The following is a 20,837-nucleotide window of genomic DNA, read 5'->3' as shown; positions in this document are numbered from 1 at the left end:
TCCGAGAACAATGGAAGAGTTCCGAAGCATTTTTAAACGTAAGCGGAATTCCAAGATCAATGGAAGAGTTCCGAAGCATTTTTAAACTTCAGCAGAATTCCGAGAACAATGGAAGAGATCCGAAGCATTTTTTAAACGTCAGCGCAATTCCGAGAACAATGGAAGAGTTCCGAAGCATTTTTAAATGTAAGCGGAATTCTAAGATCAATGGAAGTGTTCCCAAGCATTTTTAAACTACAGCAGAATTCCGAGAACAATGGAAGAGTTCCGAAGCATTTTTAAACTTCAGCAGAATTGCGAGATCAATGAAGAGTTTTTGAAGCATTTTTAAACTTCAGAGACGTTCCGAGAACAAAGGAAAAGTTCCGAAGCATTTTTAAACTTCAGCGGAATTCCGAGAACAATCAAAGAGTTCTGAAGCATTTTTAAACTTCAGCAGAATTCCGAGAACAATGGAAGAGTTCCGAAGCATTTTTAAACTTCAGCCTAATTCCGAGAACAATGGAAGAGATCCGAAGGATTTTTAAACGTCAGCGGAATTCCGAGAACAATGGAAGAGTTCCGAAGCATTTTTAAACTTCAGCGGAACTCCAAGAACAATGGAAGAGTTCCGAAGCATTTTTAAACTTCAGCTCAATTCGGAGAACAATGGAAGAGTACCGAAACATTTTTAAACTTTACCAGAATTCCAAGAAAAATGTAATAATTCCGAAGCATTTTTAAACTTCAGCAGAATTCCGAGAACAATGGAAGAGTTCCGAAGCATTTTTAAACTTCAGCGGAATTCTGAGAAAAATGGAAGAGTTCTGAAGCATTTTTAAACTTCATTGGAATTCTGAGAACAATGGAAGAGTTCTGAAGCATTTTTAAACTTCAGCAGAATTCCGAGAACAATCGAAGAGCTCTGCAGCATTTTTAAACGTCAGCGGAATTCCGAGAACAATGGAAGAGATCCAAAGCTTTTTTAAACGTCAGCGGAATTTCGATAATGGAAGAGTTCCGAAGCATTTTTAAACGTAAGAGGAATTCCGAGAACAATGGAAGAGTTCCGAAGCATTTTTAAACTTCAGCAAAATTCCGAGAACAATGGAAGAGTTTCGAAGCATTTTTAAACTTCAGCAGAATTCTGAGAACAATGTAAGAGTTCTGAAGCATTTTTAAACTTCAGCAGATTTCCGAGAACAATGGAAGAGATAAGGAGCATTTTTAAACATCAGCGGAATTCTGAGAACAATGGAAGAGTTCCGAAGCATTTTTAAACGTAAGAGGAAATCCGAGAACAATGGAAGAGTTCTGAAGCATTTTTAAACTTCAACAGAATTCTGAGAACAATGGAAGAGTTCTGAAGCATTTTTAAACGTCAGCAGAATTCTGAGAACAATGGAAGAGTTCTGAATCATTTTTAAATGTAAGAGGAATTCCAAGAACAATGGAAGAGTTCCGAAGCATTTTTAAACTTCAGCAGAATTCTGAGAACAATGGAAGAGTTCCAAAGCATTTTTAAACGTAAGAGGAATTCCGAGAACAATGGAACAGTTCAGAAGCATTTTTAAACTTCGGTGAAATTCCGAGAAAAATGGAAGAGATCCGAAGCATTTTTAAACGTCAGCGGAATACCGAGAACAATGGAAGAGTTCCGAAGAATTTTTAAACTTCAGCGGAATTCCGAGAAAAATGGAAGAGTTCCGAAGCATTTTTAAACATAAGAGGAAATCCGAGAACAATGGAAGAGTTCCGAAGCATTTTTAAACTTCAGCAGAATTCTGATAACAATGGAAGAGTTCCAAAGAATTTTTAAACGTAAGAGGAATTCCGAGAACAATGGAACAGTTACGAAGCATTTTTAAACTTTGGTGGAATTCCGAGAAAAACGGAAGAGATCCGAAGCATTTTTAAACGTCAGCGGAATTCCGAGAACAATGGAAGAGTTCCGAAGAATTTTTAAACTTCAGCGGAATTCCGAGAAAAATTGAAGAGTTCCGAAGCATTTTTAAACTTTAGCAGGATTCTGAGAACAATGGAAGAGCTCTGAAGGATTTTTAAACTTCAACGGAATTCCGAGAACAATGGAAGAATTCCGAAGCATTTTTAAACTTCAACGGAATTCCGAGAACAATGGAAGTGTTCCGAAGCATTTTTAAATGTAAGCGGAATTCCAAGAAGAGTGGAAGCATTCCGAAGCATTTTTAAACTTCAGCAGAATTCCGAGAACAATGGAAGAGTTCCGAAGTATTTTTCAACTTCAGCGGAATTCTGAGAACAATGGAAGAGTTCCGAAGCATTTTTAAACTTCAGCGGAATTCTGAGAACAATGGAAGCGTTCCGAAGCATTTTTAAATTTCAGCTGAATTCCTAGAACAATGGAAGAGTTCCAAAGCATTTTTAAACTTCAGCAGAATTCCGAGAACAATGGAAGAGTTCCGAAGCATTTTTAAACTTCAGCGGCATTCCGAGAACAATGGAAGAGTTCCGAAGCATTTTTAAACTTCAGCGGAATTCCGAGAACAATGGAAGAGTTCTGAAGCATTTTTAAACTTCAGCAGAATTCCGAGAACAATGGAAGAGTTCTGAAGCATTTTTAAACTGTAGCGGAATTTCGAGAACAATGGAAGAGATCCGAAGCACTTTTAAACATCAGCGGAATTCCGAGAACAATGGAAGAGATCCGAAGCACTTTTAAATGTCAGCGGAATTCCGAGAACAATGGAAGAGTTCCGAAGCATTTTTAAACTTCAGCGGAAATCCAAGAACAATGGAAGAGTTCCGAAGCATTTTTAAACTAAAGCTCAATTCGGAGAACAATGGAAGAGTTCCGAAAGATTTTCAAACTTCACCAGAATTCCGAGAAAAATGTAAGAATTCCGGAGCATTCTTAAACTTCAGCGGAATTTCGAGAACTACGGAAGAGTTCTAAAGCATTTTTAAACTTCAGCAGAATTCTGAGAAGAATGGAAGAGTTTCGAGACATTTTTAAACTTCAGCATAATTCCGAGAACAATGGAAGATTTGTGAAGCATTTTTAAACTTCAGCGGAATTGCGACAACAATCGAGGAGTTCTGAACCATTTTTAAACTTCAACAGAATTCCGAGAACAATGTAAGAGTTCCAAAGCATTTTTAAACTTCAGCAGAATTGCGAAAACAATGGAAGAGTTCCGAAGCATTTTTAAACTTCACCGGCATTCCGAGAACAATGGAAGTGTTCTGAAGCATTTTTAAACTTCAGCGGAATTCCGAGAACAATGGAAGAGTTCCGAAGCATTTTTAAACTACAGCGGAATTCCGAGAACAATGGAAGAGATCCGAAGCATTTTTTAACGTCAGCGGAATTCCGAGAAAAATGGAAGAGTTCCGAAGCATTTTTAAACTTTAGCAGGATTCTGAGAACAATGGAAGAGCTCTGAATGATTTTTAAACTTCAACGGAATTCTGAGAACAATGGAAGATTTCCGAAGCATTTTTAAACTTTAGCAGGATTCTGAGAACAATGGAAGAGCTCTGAAGGATTTTTAAACTTCAACGGAATTCCGAGAACAATGGAACAGTTTCGAAGAATTTTTAAACTTCAGTGGAATTCCGAGAAAAATGGAAGAGATCCGAAGCATTTTTAAACGTCAGCGGAATTCCGAGAACAATGGAAGAGTTCCGAAGAATTTTTAAACTTCAGCGGAATTCCGAGAACAATGGAAGAGTTCCGAAGCATTTTTAAACTTCAGCGGAATTCTGAGAACAATGGAAGAATTCCGAAGCATTTTTATCGTTCATCATATTTCCGAGAATATTGGAAGAGTTCCGAAGCATTTTTAAACTTCAGCAGAATTGCGAAAACAATGGAAGAGTTCCGAAGCATTTTTAAACTTCAGCGGCATTCGGAGAACAATGGAAGTGTTCCGAAGCATTTTTAAACTTCAGCGGAATTCCGAGAACAATGGAAGAGTTCTGAAGCATTATTAAACTTCAGCAGCATTCCGAGAACAATGGAAGAGTTCTGCAGCATTTTTAAACTTTAGGGGAATTCCGAGAACAATGGAAGAATTCCGAAGCATTTTTAAACTTCACCAGAATTCCAAGAAAATGTAAGAATTCCGAAGCATTTTTAAACTTCAGCAGAATTCCGAGAAGAATGGAAGAGTTCCTAAGCATTTTTAAAACTTCAGCGGAATTCTGAGAATAAAGTAAGAGTTCCGAAGCATTTTTAAACTTCAGCGGAATTCCGAGAACAACAGAAGAGTTCCAAAGCATTTTTAAACTTCAGCAGAGTTCGGAGAACAATGGAAGAGTTCCGAAGCATTTTTAAACTTCAGAGGCGTTCCGAGAACAATGGAAAAGTTCCGAAGAATTTTTAAACTTCAGCAGAATTCCTAGAACAATGGAAGAGCTCCAAAGCATTTTTAAACTTCATCAGAGTTCGGAGAACAATGGAAAAGTTCCGAAGCATTTTTAAACTTCAGCGACATTCCGAGAACAATGGAAGAGTTCCGAAGCATTTTTAAACTTCAGCAGAATTCCGAGAACAATGGAAGAGTTCCAAAGCATTTTTAAACTTTAGCAGAATTCTGAGAACAATGGAAGAGTTCCGAGGCATTTTTAAACTTCAGCGGAATTCCAAGAACAATGGAAGAGTTCCGAAGAATTTTTAAACTTCAGCTCAATTCGGAGAACAATGGAAGAGTTCCGAAACATTTTTAAACTTCACCAGAATTCCAATAAAAATATAAGATTTCCGAAACATTTTTGAACTTCAGCAGAATTACGAGAACAATAGAAGAGTTCCGAAGCATTTTTAAACTTCAGTGGAATTCTGAGAACAATGTAAGAGTTCAGAAGCATTTTTAAACTTTAGCATAATTCCGAGAACAATGGAAGAGTTCTGAAGCATTTTTAAACTTCAGCGGAATTCCGAGAACAATGGAAGAGGTCCGAAGCATTTTAAACGTCAGTGGAATTCTGAGAACAATGGAAGAGTTCCGAAGCATTTTTAAACTTTAGCGGAATTCCGAGAACAATGGAGAAGATCCAAAGCATTTTTAAACATCAGCGGAATTCCCAGAACAATGGAAGAGTTCCGAAGCATTTTTAAACATAAGCAGAATTCCAAGATTAATGGAAGAGTTCCGAAGCATTTTTAAACTTCAGCAGAATTCTGAGAACAATGGAAGAGTTCCGAAGCATTTTTAAACTTCAGCTCAATTCGGAGAACTATGGAAGAGTTCCGAAACATTTTTAAACTTCACCAGAAATCCGATAAAAATGTAAGAATTCCGAAGCATTTTTAAACTTCAGCGGAATTCCAAGAACAATGGAAGAGTTCAGAAGCATTTTTAAACTTCAGCAGAATTCCGAGAACAATGGAAGAGTTCCGAAGCATTTTTAAACTTCAGCGGAATTCTGAGAACAATGGAAGAGTTCCGAAGCATTTTTAAACTTCAGCAGAATTCCGAGAACCATGAAAGAGTTCCAAAGCATTTTTAAATGTCAGCGGAATTCCGAGAAGAATGGAAGAGTTCCGAAGAATTTTTAAACTTCTGCGGAATTCCGAGAACAATGGAAGAGTTCCAAAGTATATTTAAACTTTAGCAGGATTCCGAGAACAATGGAAGAGTTCCGAAGCATTGTTAAACTTCAGCAGAATTCCGATAACAATGGAAGAGTTCCGAAGCATTTTTAAACTTCAGCGGAATCCCGAGAACAATGGAAGAGTTCCGAAGCATTTTTAAACTTCAGCGCAATTCCGAGAACAATGGAAGAGATCCGAAGCATTTTTTAACGTCAGCAGAATTCCGAGAACAATGGAAGAGTTCCGAATCATTTTTAAACTTCAGCGGAAATCCGAGAACAATGGAAGAGTTCTGAAGCATTTTTAAACTTCAGCGGAATTCCGAGAAAAATGGAAGAGTTCCGAAGCATTTTTAAACTTTAGCAGGATTCTGAGAACAATGGAAGAGCTCTGAAGGATTTTTAAACTTCAACGGAATTCCGAGAACAATGGAAGAGTTCCAAAGCATTTTTAAACTTTAGCAGGATTCTGAGAACAATGGAAGAGCTCTGAAGGATTTTTAAACTTCAACGGAATTCCGAGAACAATGGAACAGTTTCGAAGAATTTTTAAACTTCGGTGGAATTCCGAGAAAAATGGAAGAGATCCGAAGCATTTTTAAACGTCAGCGGAATTCCGAGAACAATGGAAGAGTTCCGAAGCATTTTTAAACTTTAGCAGGATTCTGAGAACAATGGAAGAGCTCTGAAGGATTTTTAAACTTCAACGGAATTCCGAGAACAATGGAAGAGTTCCGAAGCTTTTTTAAACTTTAGCAGGATTCTGAGAACAATGGAAGAGCTCTGAAGGATTTTTAAACTTCAACGGAATTCCGAGAACAATGGAAGAGTTCCTAAGCATTTTTAAACGTCAGCGGAATTCCGAGAACAATGGAAGAGTTCCGAAGAATTTTTAAACTTCAGCGGAATTCCGAGAACAATGGAAGAGTTCCGAAGCATTTTTAAACTTCAGCGGAATTCTGAGAACAATGGAAGAATTCCGAAGCATTTTTATCGTTCATCATATTTCCGAGAATATTGGAAGAGTTCAGAAGCATTTTTAAACTTCAGCAGAATTCCAAGAACAATAGAAGAGCTCCGAGTCATTTTTAAACTTCAGCGGAATTCCGAGAACAATGGAAGAGTTCTGAAGCATTTTTAAACTTCAGCGGAATTCCGAGAACAATTGAAGCGTTCTGAAGCATTTTTAAACTTCAGAGGAATTCTGAGAACAATGGAAGAGTTCCGAAGCATTTTTAAACTTCAGCAGAATTACGAGTACCATGAAAGAGTTCCGAAGCATTTTTAAACTTCAGCATATTTTCGAGAACAATGGAAGAGTTCTGAGGCATTTTTAAACTTCAGCGGAATTATGAGAACAATGGAAGAGATCCGCAGCATTTTTAAACTCCAGCAGAAGTCCGAGAACAATGGAAGAGTTCCAAAGCATTTTTAAAATTTATCAGGATTCCGAGAACAATGGAAGAGTTCCGAAGCATTGTTAAACTTCAGCAGAATTCTGATAACAATGGAAGAGTTCCGAAGCATTTTTAAACTTCAGCGGAATCCCGAGAACAATGGAAGAGTTCCGAAGCATTTTTAAACTTCAGCGGAATTCCGAGAACAATGGAAGAGATCCGAAGCATTTTTTAACGTCAGCAGAATTCCGAGAACAATGGAAGAGTTCCGAATCATTTTTAAACTTCAGCGGAAATCCGAGAACAATGGAAGAGTTCTGAAGCATTTTTAAACTTCAGTGGAATTCCGAGAAAAATGGAAGAGTTCCGAAGCATTTTTAAACTTTAGCAGGATTCTGAGAACAATGGAAGAGCTCTGAAGGATTTTTAAACTTCAACGGAATTCCGAGAACAATGGAAGAGTTCCGAAGCATTTTTAAACTTTAGCAGGATTCTGAGAACAATGGAAGAGCTCTGAAGGATTTTTAAACTTCAACGGAATTCCGAGAACAATGGAACAGTTTCGAAGAATTTTTAAACTTCGGTGGAATTCCGAGAAAAATGGAAGAGATCCGAAGCATTTTTAAACTTTAGCAGGATTCTGAGAACAATGGAAGAGCTCTGAAGGATTTTTAAACTTCAACGGAATTCCGAGAACAATGGAAGAGTTCCTAAGCATTTTTAAACGTCAGCAGAATTCCGAGAACAATGGAAGAGTTCCGAAGAATTTTTAAACTTCAGCGGAATTCCGAGAACAATGGAAGAGTTCCGAAGCATTTTTAAACTTCAGCGGAATTCTGAGAACAATGGAAGAATTCCGAAGCATTTTTATCGTTCATCATATTTCCGAGAATATTGGAAGAGTTCCGAAGCATTTTTAAACTTCAGCAGAATTCCAAGAACAATAGAAGAGCTCCGAGTCATTTTTAAACTTCAGCGGAATTCCGAGAACAATGGAAGAGTTCTGAAGCATTTTTAAACTTCAGCGGAATTCCGAGAACAATTGAAGCGTTCTGAAGCATTTTTAAACTTCAGAGGAATTCTGAGAACAATGGAAGAGTTCCGAAGCATTTTTAAACTTCAGCAGAATTACGAGTACCATGAAAGAGTTCCGAAGCATTTTTAAACTTCAGCATATTTTTGAGAACAATGGAAGAGTTCTGAGGCATTTTTAAACTTCAGCGGAATTATGAGAACAATGGAAGAGATCCGCAGCATTTTTAAACTCCAGCAGAAGTCCGAGAACAATGGAAGAGTTCCAAAGCATTTTTAAAATTTAGCAGGATTCCGAGAACAATGGAAGAGTTCCGAAGCATTTTTAAACTTCAGCAGAATTCCGAGAACAATGGAAGAGTTCCGAAGCATTTTTAAACTTCAGCAGTATTCCGAGAATAAGGGAAGAGTTCCGAAGCATTTTTAAACTTCAGCGGAATCCCGAGAACAATGGAAGAGTTCCGAAGCATTTTTAAACTTCAGCGGAATTCCGAGAACAATGGAAGAGATCCGATGCATTTTTTAACGTCAGCGGAATTCCGAGAACAATGGAAGAGATCCGAAGCATTTTTTAACGTCAGCGGAATTCCGAGAACAATGGAAGAGTTCCGAATCATTTTTAAACTTCAGCGGAAATCCGAGAACAATGGAAGAGTTCCGAAGCATTTTTAAACTTTAGCAGGATTCTGAGAACAATGGAAGAGCTCTGAAGGATTTTTAAACTTCAACGGAATTCGAGAACAATGGAAGAGTTCCGAAGCATTTTTAAACTTTAGCAGGATTCTGAGAACAATGGAAGAGCTCTGAAGGATTTTTAAACTTCAACGGAATTCCGAGAACAATGGAACAGTTCCGAAGAATTTTTAAACTTCGGTGGAATTCCGAGAAAAATGGAAGAGATCCGAAGCATTTTTAAACGTCAGCGGAATTCCGAGAACAATGGAAGAGTTCTGAAGAATTTTTAAACTTCAGCGGAATTCTGAGAAAAATGGAAGAGTTCCGAAGCATTTTTAAACTTTAGCAGGATTCTGAGAACAATGGAAGAGCTCTGAAGGATTTTTAAACTTCAAAGGAATTCCGAGAACAATGGAAGAGTTCCGAAACTTTTTTAAACTTCAGCAGGATTCTGAGAACAATGGAAGAGCTCTGAAGGATTTTTAAACTTCAACGGAATTCCGAGAACAATGGAAGAGTTCTGAAGCATTTTTAAACGTCAGCGGAATTCCGAGAACAATGGAAGAGTTCCGAAGAATTTTTAAACTTCAGCGGAATTCCGAGAACAATGGAAGAGTTCCGAAGCATTTTTAAACTTCAGCGGAATTCTGAGAACAATGGAAGAATTCCGAAGCATTTTTATCGTTCATCATATTTCCGAGAATATTGGAAGAGTTCCGAAGCATTTTTAAACTTCAGCAGAATTCCGAGAACAATGGGAGAGTTCCGAAGCATTTTTAAACTTCAGCGGAATTCCGAGAACAATGGAAGAGTTCCGAAGCATTTTTAAACTTCAGCGGAATTCCGAGAACAATGGAAGAGATCCAAAGCATTTTTTAACGTCAGCGGAATTACGAGAACAATGGAAGAGTTACGAATCATTTTTAAACTTCAGCGGAAATCCGGGAACAATGGAAGAGTTCTGAAGCATTTTTAAACTTCAGCGGAATTCTGAGAACAATGGAAGAGTTCCGAAGCATTTTTAAACTTCAGCAGAATTCCGAGAACCATGAAAGAGTTCCGAAGCATTTTTAAACTTCAACGGAAATCCGAGAACAATGGAAGAGTTCCGAAGCATTTTTAAACTTCAGCGGAATTCCGAGAACAATTGAAGAGATCCAAAGCATTTTTAAACGTCAGGGGAATTCCGATAATGGAAGAGTTCCGAATCATTTTTAAACGTAAGAGGAATTCCTAGAACAATGGAAGAGTTCCGAAGCATTTTTAAACTTCAGCAAAATTCCGAGAACAATGGAAGAGTTCCGAAGCATTTTTAAACTTCAGCAGAATTCTGAGAACAATGTAAGAGTTCTGAAGCATTTTTAAACTTCTGCAGATTTCCGAGAACAATGGAAGAGATAAGAAGCATTTTTAAACATCAGCGGAATTCTGAGAACAATGGAAGAATTCTGAAGCATTTTTAAACGTAAGAGGAAATCTGAGAACAATGGAAGAGTTCCGAAGCATTTTTAAACTTCAGCAGAATTCTGAGAACAATGGAAGAGTTCCAACGCATTTTTAAACGTAAGAGGAATTCCGAGAACAATGGAACAGTTCAGAAACATTTTTAAACTTCGGTGGAATTCCGAGAAAAATGGAAGAGATCCGAACCATTTTTAAACGTCAGCGGAATTCCGAGAACAATGGAAGAGTTCCGAAGAATTTTTAAACTTCAGCGGAATTCCGAGAAAACTGGAAGAGTTCCGAAGCATTTTTAAACGTAAGAGGAAATCCGAGAACAATGGAAGAGTTCCAAAGCATTTTTAAACTTCAGCAGAATTCTGAGAACAATGGAAGAGTTCCAAAGCATTTTTAAACGTAAGAGGAATTCCGAGAACAATGGAACAGTTCCGAAGCATTTTTAAACTTCGGTGGAATTCCGAGAAAAACGGAAGAGATCCGAAGCATTTTTAAACGTCAGCGGAATTCCGAGAACAATGGAAGAGTTCCGAAGAATTTTTAAACTTCAGCGGAATTCCGAGAAAAATGGAAGAGTTCCGAAGCATTTTTAAACTTTAGCAGGATTCTGAGAACAATGGAAGAGCTCTGAAGGATTTTTAAACTTCAACGGAATTCCGAGAACAATGGAAGAATTCCGAAGCATTTTTAAACTTCAACGGAATTCCGAGAACAATGGAAGTGTTCCGAAGCATTTTTAAATGTAAGCGGAAATCCAAGAAGAGTGGAAGCATTCCGAGGCATTTTTAAACTTCAGCAGAATTCCGAGAACAATGGAAGAGTTCCGAAGTATTTTTCAACTTCAGCGGAATTCTGAGAACAATGGAAGAGTTCCGAAGCATTTTTAAACTTCAGCGGAATTCTGAGAACAATGGAAGCGTTCGAAAGCATTTTTAAATTTCAGCAGAATTCCTAGAACAATGGAAGAGTTCCAAAGCATTTTTAAACTTCAGCAGAATTCCGAGAACAATGGAAGAGTTCCGAAGCATTTTTAAACTTCAGCGGCATTCCGAGAACAATGGAAGAGTTCCGAAGCATTTTTAAACTTCACCAGAATTCCGAGAAAAATGTAAGAATTCCGGAGCATTCTTGAACTTCAGCGGAATTCCGAGAACTACGGAAGAGTTCCAAGGCATTTTTAAACTTCAGCAGAATTCTGAGAAGAATGGAAGAGTTTCGAGACATTTTTAAACTTCAGCATAATTCCGAGAACAATGGAAGAGTTGTGAGGCATTTTTAAACTTCAGCAGAATTGCGAGAACAATCGAAGCGTTCTGAACCATTTTTAAACTTCAACAGAATTCCTAGAACAATGTAAGAGTTCCAAAGCATTTTTAAACTTCAGCAGAATCGCGAAAACTATGGAAGAGTTCCGAAGCATTTTTAAACTTCAGCGGCATTCCGAGAACAATGGAAGTGTTCCGAAGCATTTTTAAACTTCAGCGGAATTCCGAGAACAATGGAAGAGTTCTGAAGCATTATTAAACTTCAGCAGCATTCCGAGAACAATGGAAGAGTTCTGCAGCATTTTTAAACTTTAGGGGAATTCCGAGAACAGTGGAACAATTCCGAAGCATTTTTAAACTTCACCAGAATTCCAAGAAAATGTAAGAATTCCGAAGCATTTTTAAACTTCAGCAGAATTCCGAGAAGAATGGAAGAGTTCCTAAGCATTTTTAAACTTCAGCGGAATTCTGAGAACAAAGTAAGAGTTCCGAAGCATTTTTAAACTTCAGCGGAATTCCGAGAACAACAGAAGAGTTCCAAAGCATTTTTAAACTTCAGCAGAGTTCGGAGAACAATGGAAGAGTTCCGAAGCATTTTTAAACTTCAGAGGCGTTCCAAGAACAATGGAAAAGTTCCGAAGAATTTTTAAACTTCAGCAGAATTCCTAGAACAATTGAAGAGTTCCAAAGCATTTTAAAACTTCATCAGAGTTCGGAGAACAATGGAAAAGTTCCGAAGCATTTTTAAACTTCAGCGACATTCCGAGAACAATGGAAGAGTTCCGAAGCATTTTTAAACTTCAGCAGAATTTCGAGAACAATGGAAGAGTTCCGAACCATTTTTAAACTTTAGCAGAATTCTGAGAACAATGGAAGAGTTCCGAGGCATTTTTAAACTTCAGCGGAATTCCAAGAATAATGGAAGAGTTCCGAAGAATTTTTAAACTTCAGCTCAATTCGGAGAACAATGGAAGAGTTCCGAAACATTTTTAAACTTCACCAGAATTCCAATAAAAATATAAGATTTCCGAAACATTTTTAAACTTCAGCAGAATTCCGAGAACAATGGAAGAGTTCCGAAGCATTTTTAAACTTCAGCGGAATTCTGAGAACAATGTAAGAGTTCAGAAGCATTTTTAAACTTCAGCATAATTCCGAGAACAATGGAAGAGTTCTGAAGCATTTTTAAACTTCAGCGGAATTCCGAGAACAATGGAAGAGATCCGAAGCATTTTTAAACGTCAGTGGAATTCTGAGAACAATGGAAGAGTTCCGAAGCATTTTTAAACGTAAGCGGAATTCCAAGATCAATGGAAGAGTTCCGAAGCATTTTTAAACTTTAGCGGAATTCCGAGAACAATGGAAAAGATCCAAAGCATTTTTAAACTTCAGAGGCGTTCCGAGAACAATGGAAAAGTTCGGAAGCATTTTTAAACTTCAGCGGCATTCCGAGTACAATCGAAGATTTCTGAAGCATTTTTAAACTTCAGCAGAATTCCGAGAACAATGGAAGAGTTCCGAAGCATTTTTAAACTTTTGCGGAATTCCGAGAACAATGGAACAGTTCCGAAGCATTTTTAAACTTCAACGGAATTCCGAGAACAATGGAAGAGCTCCGAAGCATTTTTAAACTTCAGCGGAATTCCGAGAAGAATGGAAGAGTTCCGATGTATTTTTAAACTTCAACGGAATTCTGAGAACAATGGAAGAGTTCCGAAGCATTTTTAAACTTCAGCGGAATTCTGAGAACAATGGAAGCATTCCGAAGCATTTTTAAACTTCAGCAGAATTCCTAGAACAATGGAAGAGTTCCAAAGCATTTTTAAACTTCAGCAGAATTGCGAGAACAATGGAAGAGTTCCGAAGCATTTTTAAACTTCAGAGGCATTCCGAGAACAATGGAAAAGTTCCGAAGCATTTTTAAACTTCAGCAGAATTCCGAGAACAATCGAAGAGTTGTGAGGCATTTTTAAACTTCAGCAGAATTCCGAGAACAATGGAAGAGTTCTGAAGCATTTTTAAACTTCAGCCTAATTCCGAGAACAATGGAAGAGTTCCGAAGCATTTTTAAACTTCAGCAGAATTCCGAGAACTATGGAAGAGTTCCGAAGCATTTTTAAACTTCAGCGGAATTCTGAGAACAATGTAAAAGTTCAGAAGCATTTTTAAACTTCAACGGAAATCCGAGAACAATGGAAGATTTCCAAAGCATTTTTAAACTTCAGCAGAATTCCGAGAAGAATGGAAGAGTTTCGAAGCATTTTTAAACTTCAGCATAATTCCGAGAACAATGGAAGTGTTCTGAAGCATTTTTAAACTATAGCGGAATTTCGAGAACAATGGAAGAGATCCAAAGCATTTTTAAACGTCAGCGGAATTCCGAGAACAATGGAAGAGTTCCGAAGCATTTTTAAATGTAAGCGGAAATCCAAGATCAATGGAAGAGTTCCGAAGTATTTTTAAACTTCAGCGGAATTCCGAGAACAATGGAAGAGATCCAAAGCATTTTTAAACATCAGCGGAATTCTGAGAACAATGGAAGAGTTCCGAAGCATTTTAAAACGTAAGCGGAATTCCAAGATCAATGGAAGAGTTCCGAAGCATTTTTAAACTTCAGCAGAATTCCGAGAACAATGGAAGAGTTCCGAAGCATTTTTACACTTTAGCAGAATTGCGAGAACAATGGAAGAGCTCCGAAGCATTTTTAAACTTCAGAGGCGTTCCGAGAACAACGGAAGAGTTCCAAAGCATTTTTAAACTTTAGCAGAATTGCGAGAACAATGGAAGAGTTCCGAAGCATTTTTAAACTTCAGAGGCGTTCCGAGAACAATGGAAGAGTTCCAAAGCATTTTTAAACTTTAGCAGAATTGCGAGAGCAATGGAAGAGTTCCGAAGCATTTTTAAACTTCAGAGGCGTTCCGAGAACAATGGAAGAGTTCCAAAGCATTTTTAAACTTTAGCAGAATTCCGAGAAGAATGGAAGAGTTCCGAAGCATTTTTAAACTTCAGCATAATTCCGAGAACAGTGGAAGAGTTCTGAAGCATTTTTACACTTTATCAGAATTCCGAGAAGAATGGAAGAGTTTCGAAGCATTTTTAAACTTCACCAGAATTCCGATAAAAATATAAGATTTCTGAAACATTTTTAACTTCAGCAGAATTCCGAGAACAATGGAAGAGTTCCGAAGCATTTTTAAACTTCAGAGGAATTCTGAGAACAATGTAAGAGTTCAGAAGCATTTTTAAACTTCAGCATAATTCCGAGAACAATGGAAGAGTTCTGAAGCATTTTTAAACTTCAGAGGCGTTCCGAGAACAATGGAAAAGTTCCGAAGCATTTTTAAACGTAAGCGGAATTCCAAGATCAATGGAAGAGTTCCGAAGCATTTTTAAACTTTAGAGGAATTCCGAGAACAATTGAGAAGATCCAAAGCATTTTTAAACATCAGCGGAATTCCCAGAACAATGGAAGAGTTCCGAAGCATTTTTAAACATAAGCGGAATTCCAAGATTAATGGAAGAGTTCCGAAGCATTTTTAAACTTCAGCAGAATTCTGAGGACAATGGAAGAGTTCCGAAGCATTTTTAAACTTCAGCTCAATTCGGAGAACAATGGAAGAGTTCCGAAACATTTTTAAACTTCACCAGAATTCCGATAAAAATGTAAGAATTCCGAAGCATTTTTAAACTTCAGCGGAATTCCAAGAACAATGGAAGAGTTCCGAAGCATTTTTAAACTTCAGCAGAATTCCGAGAACAATGGAAGAGTTCCGAAGCATTTTTAAACTTCAGCAGAATTCCTAGAACAATGGAAGAGTTCCAAAGCATTTTTAAACTTCAGCAGAATTCCGAGAACAATGGAAGAGGTCCGAAGCATTTTTAAACTTCAGTGGCATTCCGAGAACAATGGAAGAGTTCTGAAGCATTTTTAAACTTCAGCAGAATTCCGAGAACAATGGAAGAGTTCCGAAGCATTTTTAAACTTCAGCAGAATTGCGAGAACAATGGAAGAGTTCCGAAGCATTTTTAAACTTCAGAGGCATTCCGAGAACAATGGAAAAGTTCCGAAGCATTTTTAAACTTCAGCAGAATTCCGAGAACAATCGAAGAGTTTTGAAGCATTTTTAAACTTCAGCAGAATTCCGAGAACAATGGAAGAGTTCTGAAGCCTTTTTTAAACTTCAGCCTAATTCCGAGAACAATGGAAGAGATCTGAATCATTTCTAAATGTCACCTGAATTCCGAGAACAATGGAAGAGTTCCGAAGCATTTTTAAACTTCAGCGGAATTCCATGAACAATGGAAGAGTTCCGAAGCATTTTTAAACTTCAGCTCAATTCAGAGAACAATGGAAGAGTTCCGAAACATTTTTAAACTTCAGCAGAATTCCGAGAAGAATGGAAGAGTTTCGAAGCATTTTTAAACTTCAGCAGAATTCCGAGAACAATGGAAGAGTTCCGAAGCATTTTTACACTTTAGCAGAATTGCGAGAACAATGGAAGAGCTCCGAAGCATTTTTAAACTTCAGAGGCGTTCCGAGAACAACGGAAGAGTTCCAAAGCATTTTTAAACTTTAGCAGAATTGCGAGAACAATGGAAGAGTTCCGAAGCATTTTTAAACTTCAGAGGCGTTCCGAGAACAATGGAAGAGTTCCAAAGCATTTTTAAACTTTAGCAGAATTGCGAGAGCAATGGAAGAGTTCCGAAGCATTTTTAAACTTCAGAGGCGTTCCGAGAACAATGGAAGAGTTCCAAAGCATTTTTAAACTTTAGCAGAATTCCGAGAAGAATGGAAGAGTTCCGAAGCATTTTTAAACTTCAGCATAATTCCGAGAACAGTGGAAGAGTTCTGAAGCATTTTTACACTTTATCAGAATTCCGAGAAGAATGGAAGAGTTTCGAAGCATTTTTAAACTTCACCAGAATTCCGATAAAAATATAAGATTTCTGAAACATTTTTAACTTCAGCAGAATTCCGAGAACAATGGAAGAGTTCCGAAGCATTTTTAAACTTCAGAGGAATTCTGAGAACAATGTAAGAGTTCAGAAGCATTTTTAAACTTCAGCATAATTCCGAGAACAATGGAAGAGTTCTGAAGCATTTTTAAACTTCAGAGGCGTTGCGAGAACAATGGAAAAGTTCCGAAGCATTTTTAAACGTAAGCGGAATTCCAAGATCAATGGAAGAGTTCCGAAGCATTTTTAAACTTTAGAGGAATTCCGAGAACAATTGAGAAGATCCAAAGCATTTTTAAACATCAGCGGAATTCCCAGAACAATGGAAGAGTTCCGAAGCATTTTTAAACATAAGCGGAATTCCAAGATTAATGGAAGAGTTCCGAAGCATTTTTAAACTTCAGCAGAATTCTGAGGACAATGGAAGAGTTCCGAAGCATTTTTAAACTTCAGCTCAATTCGGAGAACAATGGAAGAGTTCCGAAACATTTTTAAACTTCACCAGAATTCCGATAAAAATGTAAGAATTCCGAAGCATTTTTAAACTTCAGCGGAATTCCAAGAACAATGGAAGAGTTCCGAAGCATTTTTAAACTTCAGCAGAATTCCGAGAACAATGGAAGAGTTCCGAAGCATTTTTAAACTTCAGCAGAATTCCTAGAACAATGGAAGAGTTCCAAAGCATTTTTAAACTTCAGCAGAATTCCGAGAACAATGGAAGAGGTCCGAAGCATTTTTAAACTTCAGTGGCATTCCGAGAACAATGGAAGAGTTCTGAAGCATTTTTAAACTTCAGCAGAATTCCGAGAACAATGGAAGAGTTCCGAAGCATTTTTAAACTTCAGCAGAATTGCGAGAACAATGGAAGAGTTCCGAAGCATTTTTAAACTTCAGAGGCATTCCGAGAACAATGGAAAAGTTCCGAAGCATTTTTAAACTTCAGCAGAATTCCGAGAACAATCGAAGAGTTTTGAAGCATTTTTAAACTTCAGCAGAATTCCGAGAACAATGGAAGAGTTCTGAAGCCTTTTTTAAACTTCAGCCTAATTCCGAGAACAATGGAAGAGATCTGAATCATTTCTAAATGTCACCTGAATTCCGAGAACAATGGAAGAGTTCCGAAGCATTTTTAAACTTCAGCGGAATTCCATGAACAATGGAAGAGTTCCGAAGCATTTTTAAACTTCAGCTCAATTCAGAGAACAATGGAAGAGTTCCGAAACATTTTTAAACTTCAGCAGAATTCCGAGAAGAATGGAAGAGTTTCGAAGCATTTTTAAACTTCAGCATAATTCCGAGAACAATGAAAGTGTTCTGAAGCATTTTTAAACTATAGTGGAATTTCGAGAACAATGGAAGAGATCCAAAGCATTTTTAAACGTCAGCGGAATTCCGAGAACAATGGAAGAGTACCGAAGCATTTTTAAATGTAAGCGGAATTCCAAGATCAATGGAAGAGTTCTGAAGTATTTTTAAACTTCAGCGGAATTCCGAGAACAATGGAAGAGATCCAAAGCATTTTTAAACATCAACGGAATTACGAGAACAATGGAAGAGTTCCGAAGCATCTTTAAACTTCAGCAGAATTCAGAGAAAAATGGAAGAGTTCCGAAGCATTTTTACATTTTAGCAGAATTGCGAGAACAATGGAAGAGTTCCGAAGCATTTTTAAACTTCAGAGGCTTTCCGAGAACAACGGAAGAGTTCCAAAGCATTTTTAAACTTTAGCAGAATTCCGGGAAGAATGGAAGTGTTCCAAAGCATTTTTAAACTTCAGCATAATTCCGAGAACAGTGGAAGAGTTCTGAAGCATTTTTACACTTTAGCAGAATTCCGAGAAGAATGGAAGAGTTTCGAAGCATTTTTAAACTTTAGCATAATTCCGAGAACAGTGGAAGAGTTCTGAAGCATTTTTAAACTTCAGCGGAATTGCGAGAACAATCGAAGAGTTCTGAAGCATTTTTAAACTTCAACAGAATTCCGAGAACAATGTAAGAGTTCCAAAGCATTTTTAAACTTCAGCAGAATTGTGAGAACAAAGGAAGAGTTCTGAAGCATTTTTAAACTTCAGCGGCAATCCGAGAACAATGGAAGTCTTCCGAAGCATTTTTAAACTTCAGCAGAATTCCGAGAACAATGGAAGAGTTCTGAAGCCTTTTTTAAACTTCAGCCTAATTCCGAGAACAATGGAAGAGATCCGAATCATTTCTAAATGTCACCTGAATTCCGAGAACAATGGAAGAGTTCCGAAGCATTTTTAAACTTCAGCGGAATTCCATGAACAATGGAAGAGTTCCGAAGCATTTTTAAACTTCAGCTCAATTCAGAGAACAATGGAAGAGTTCCGAAACATTTTTAAACTTCAGCAGAATTCCGAGAAGAATGGAAGAGTTTCGAAGCATTTTTAAACTTCAGCATAATTCCGAGAACAATGAAAGTGTTCTGAAGCATTTTTAAACTATAGTGGAATTTCGAGAACAATGGAAGAGATCCAAAGCATTTTTAAACGTCAGCGGAATTCCGAGAACAATGGAAGAGTTCCGAAGCATTTTTAAATGTAAGCGGAATTCCAAGATCAATGGAAGAGTTCTGAAGTATTTTTAAACTTCAGCGGAATTCCGAGAACAATGGAAGAGATCCAAAGCATTTTTAAACATCAATGGAATTACGAGAACAATGGAAGAGTTCCGAAGCATCTTTAAACTTCAGCAGAATTCAGAGAAAAATGGAAGAGTTCCGAAGCATTTTTACATTTTAGCAGAATTGCGAGAACAATGGAAGAGTTCCGAAGCATTTTTAAACTTCAGAGGCTTTCCGAGAACAACGGAAGAGTTCCAAAGCATTTTTAAACTTTAGCAGAATTCCGGGAAGAATGGAAGAGTTCCGAAGCATTTTTAAACTTCAGCATAATTCCGAGAACAGTGGAAGAGTTCTGAAGCATTTTTACACTTTAGCAGAATTCCGAGAAGAATGGAAGAGTTTCGAAGCATTTTTAAACTTTAGCATAATTCCGAGAACAGTGGAAGAGTTCTGAAGCATTTTTAAACTTCAGCGGAATTGCGAGAACAATCGAAGAGTTCTGAAGCATTTTTAAACTTCAACAGAATTCCGAGAACAATGTAAGAGTTCCAAAGCATTTCTAAACGTCATCGGAATTCCGAGAACAATGGAAGAGTTCCGAAGCATTTTTAAACTTCAGCGGAATTCCATGAACAATGGAAGAGTTCCGAAGCATTTTTAAACTTCAGCTCATTTCGGAGAACAATGGAAGAGTTCCGAAACATTTTTAAACTTCACCAGAATTCCGAGAAAAATGTAAGAATTCCGAAGCATTTTTAAACTTCAGCAGAATTCCGAGAACAATGGAAGAGTTCCGAAGCATTTTTAAACTTCAGCGGAATTCTGAGAACAATGTAAGAGTTCAGAAGCATTTTTAAACTTCAACGGAACTCCGAGAACAATGGAAGAGTTCCAAAGCATTTTTAAACTTCAGCAGAATTCCGAGAAGAATGGAAGAGTTTCGAAGCATTTTTAAATGTAAGCGGAAATCCAAGATCAATGGAAGAGTTCCGAAGGATTTTTAAACTTCAGCGGAATTCCGAGAACAATGGAAGAGATCCGAAGCATTTTTAAACGTCAACGGAATTCCGAGAACAATGGAAGAGTTCCGAAGCATTTTTAAACTTTAGCAGAATTGCGAGAACAATGGAAGAGTTCCGAAGCGTTTTTAAACTTCAGAGGCGTTCCGAGAACAATGGAAGAGTTTCGAAGCATTTTTAAATGTAAGCGGAATTCCAAGATAAATGGAAGAGTTACGAAGTATTTTTAAACTTCAGCGGAATTCCGAGAACAATGGAAGAGATCCAAAGCATTTTTGAACATCAACGGAATTACGGGAACAATGGAAGAGTTCCGAAGCATCTTTAAACTTCAGCAGAATTTAGAGAAAAATGGAAGAGTTCCGAAGCATTTTTACATTTTAGCAGAATTGCGAGAACAATGGAAGAGTTCCGAAGGATTTTTAAACTTCAGAGGCTTTCCGAGAACAACGGAAGAGTTCCAAAGCATTTTTAATCTTTAGCAGAATTCCGGGAAGAATGGAAGAGTTCCGAAGCATTTTTAAACTTCAGCATAATTCCGAGAACAGTGGAAGAGTTCTGAAGCATTTTTACACTTTAGCAGAATTCCGAGAAGAATGGAAGAGTTTCGAAGCATTTTTAAACTTTAGCATATTTCCGAGAACAGTGGAAGAGTTCTGAAGCATTTTTAAACTTCAGCGGAATTGCGAGAACAATCGAAGAGTTCTGAAGCATTTTTAAACTTCAGCGGAATTGCGAGAACAATCGAAGAGTTCTGAAGCATTTTTAAACTTCAACAGAATTCCGAGAACAATGTAAGAGTTCCAAATCATTTTTAAACTTCAGCAGAATTGTGAGAACAAAGGAAGAGTTCCGAAGCATTTTTAAACTTCAGCGGCAATCCGAGAACAATGGAAGTC

This window comes from Phyllobates terribilis, unplaced genomic scaffold, assembly GCF_046119375.1.
Source record: "Phyllobates terribilis strain yellow unplaced genomic scaffold, ASM4611937v1 Scaffold_4__5_contigs__length_816908805, whole genome shotgun sequence".
Taxonomy (NCBI): Eukaryota; Metazoa; Chordata; class Amphibia; order Anura; family Dendrobatidae; genus Phyllobates; species Phyllobates terribilis.
This window is presented reverse-complemented; position numbering follows the sequence as displayed.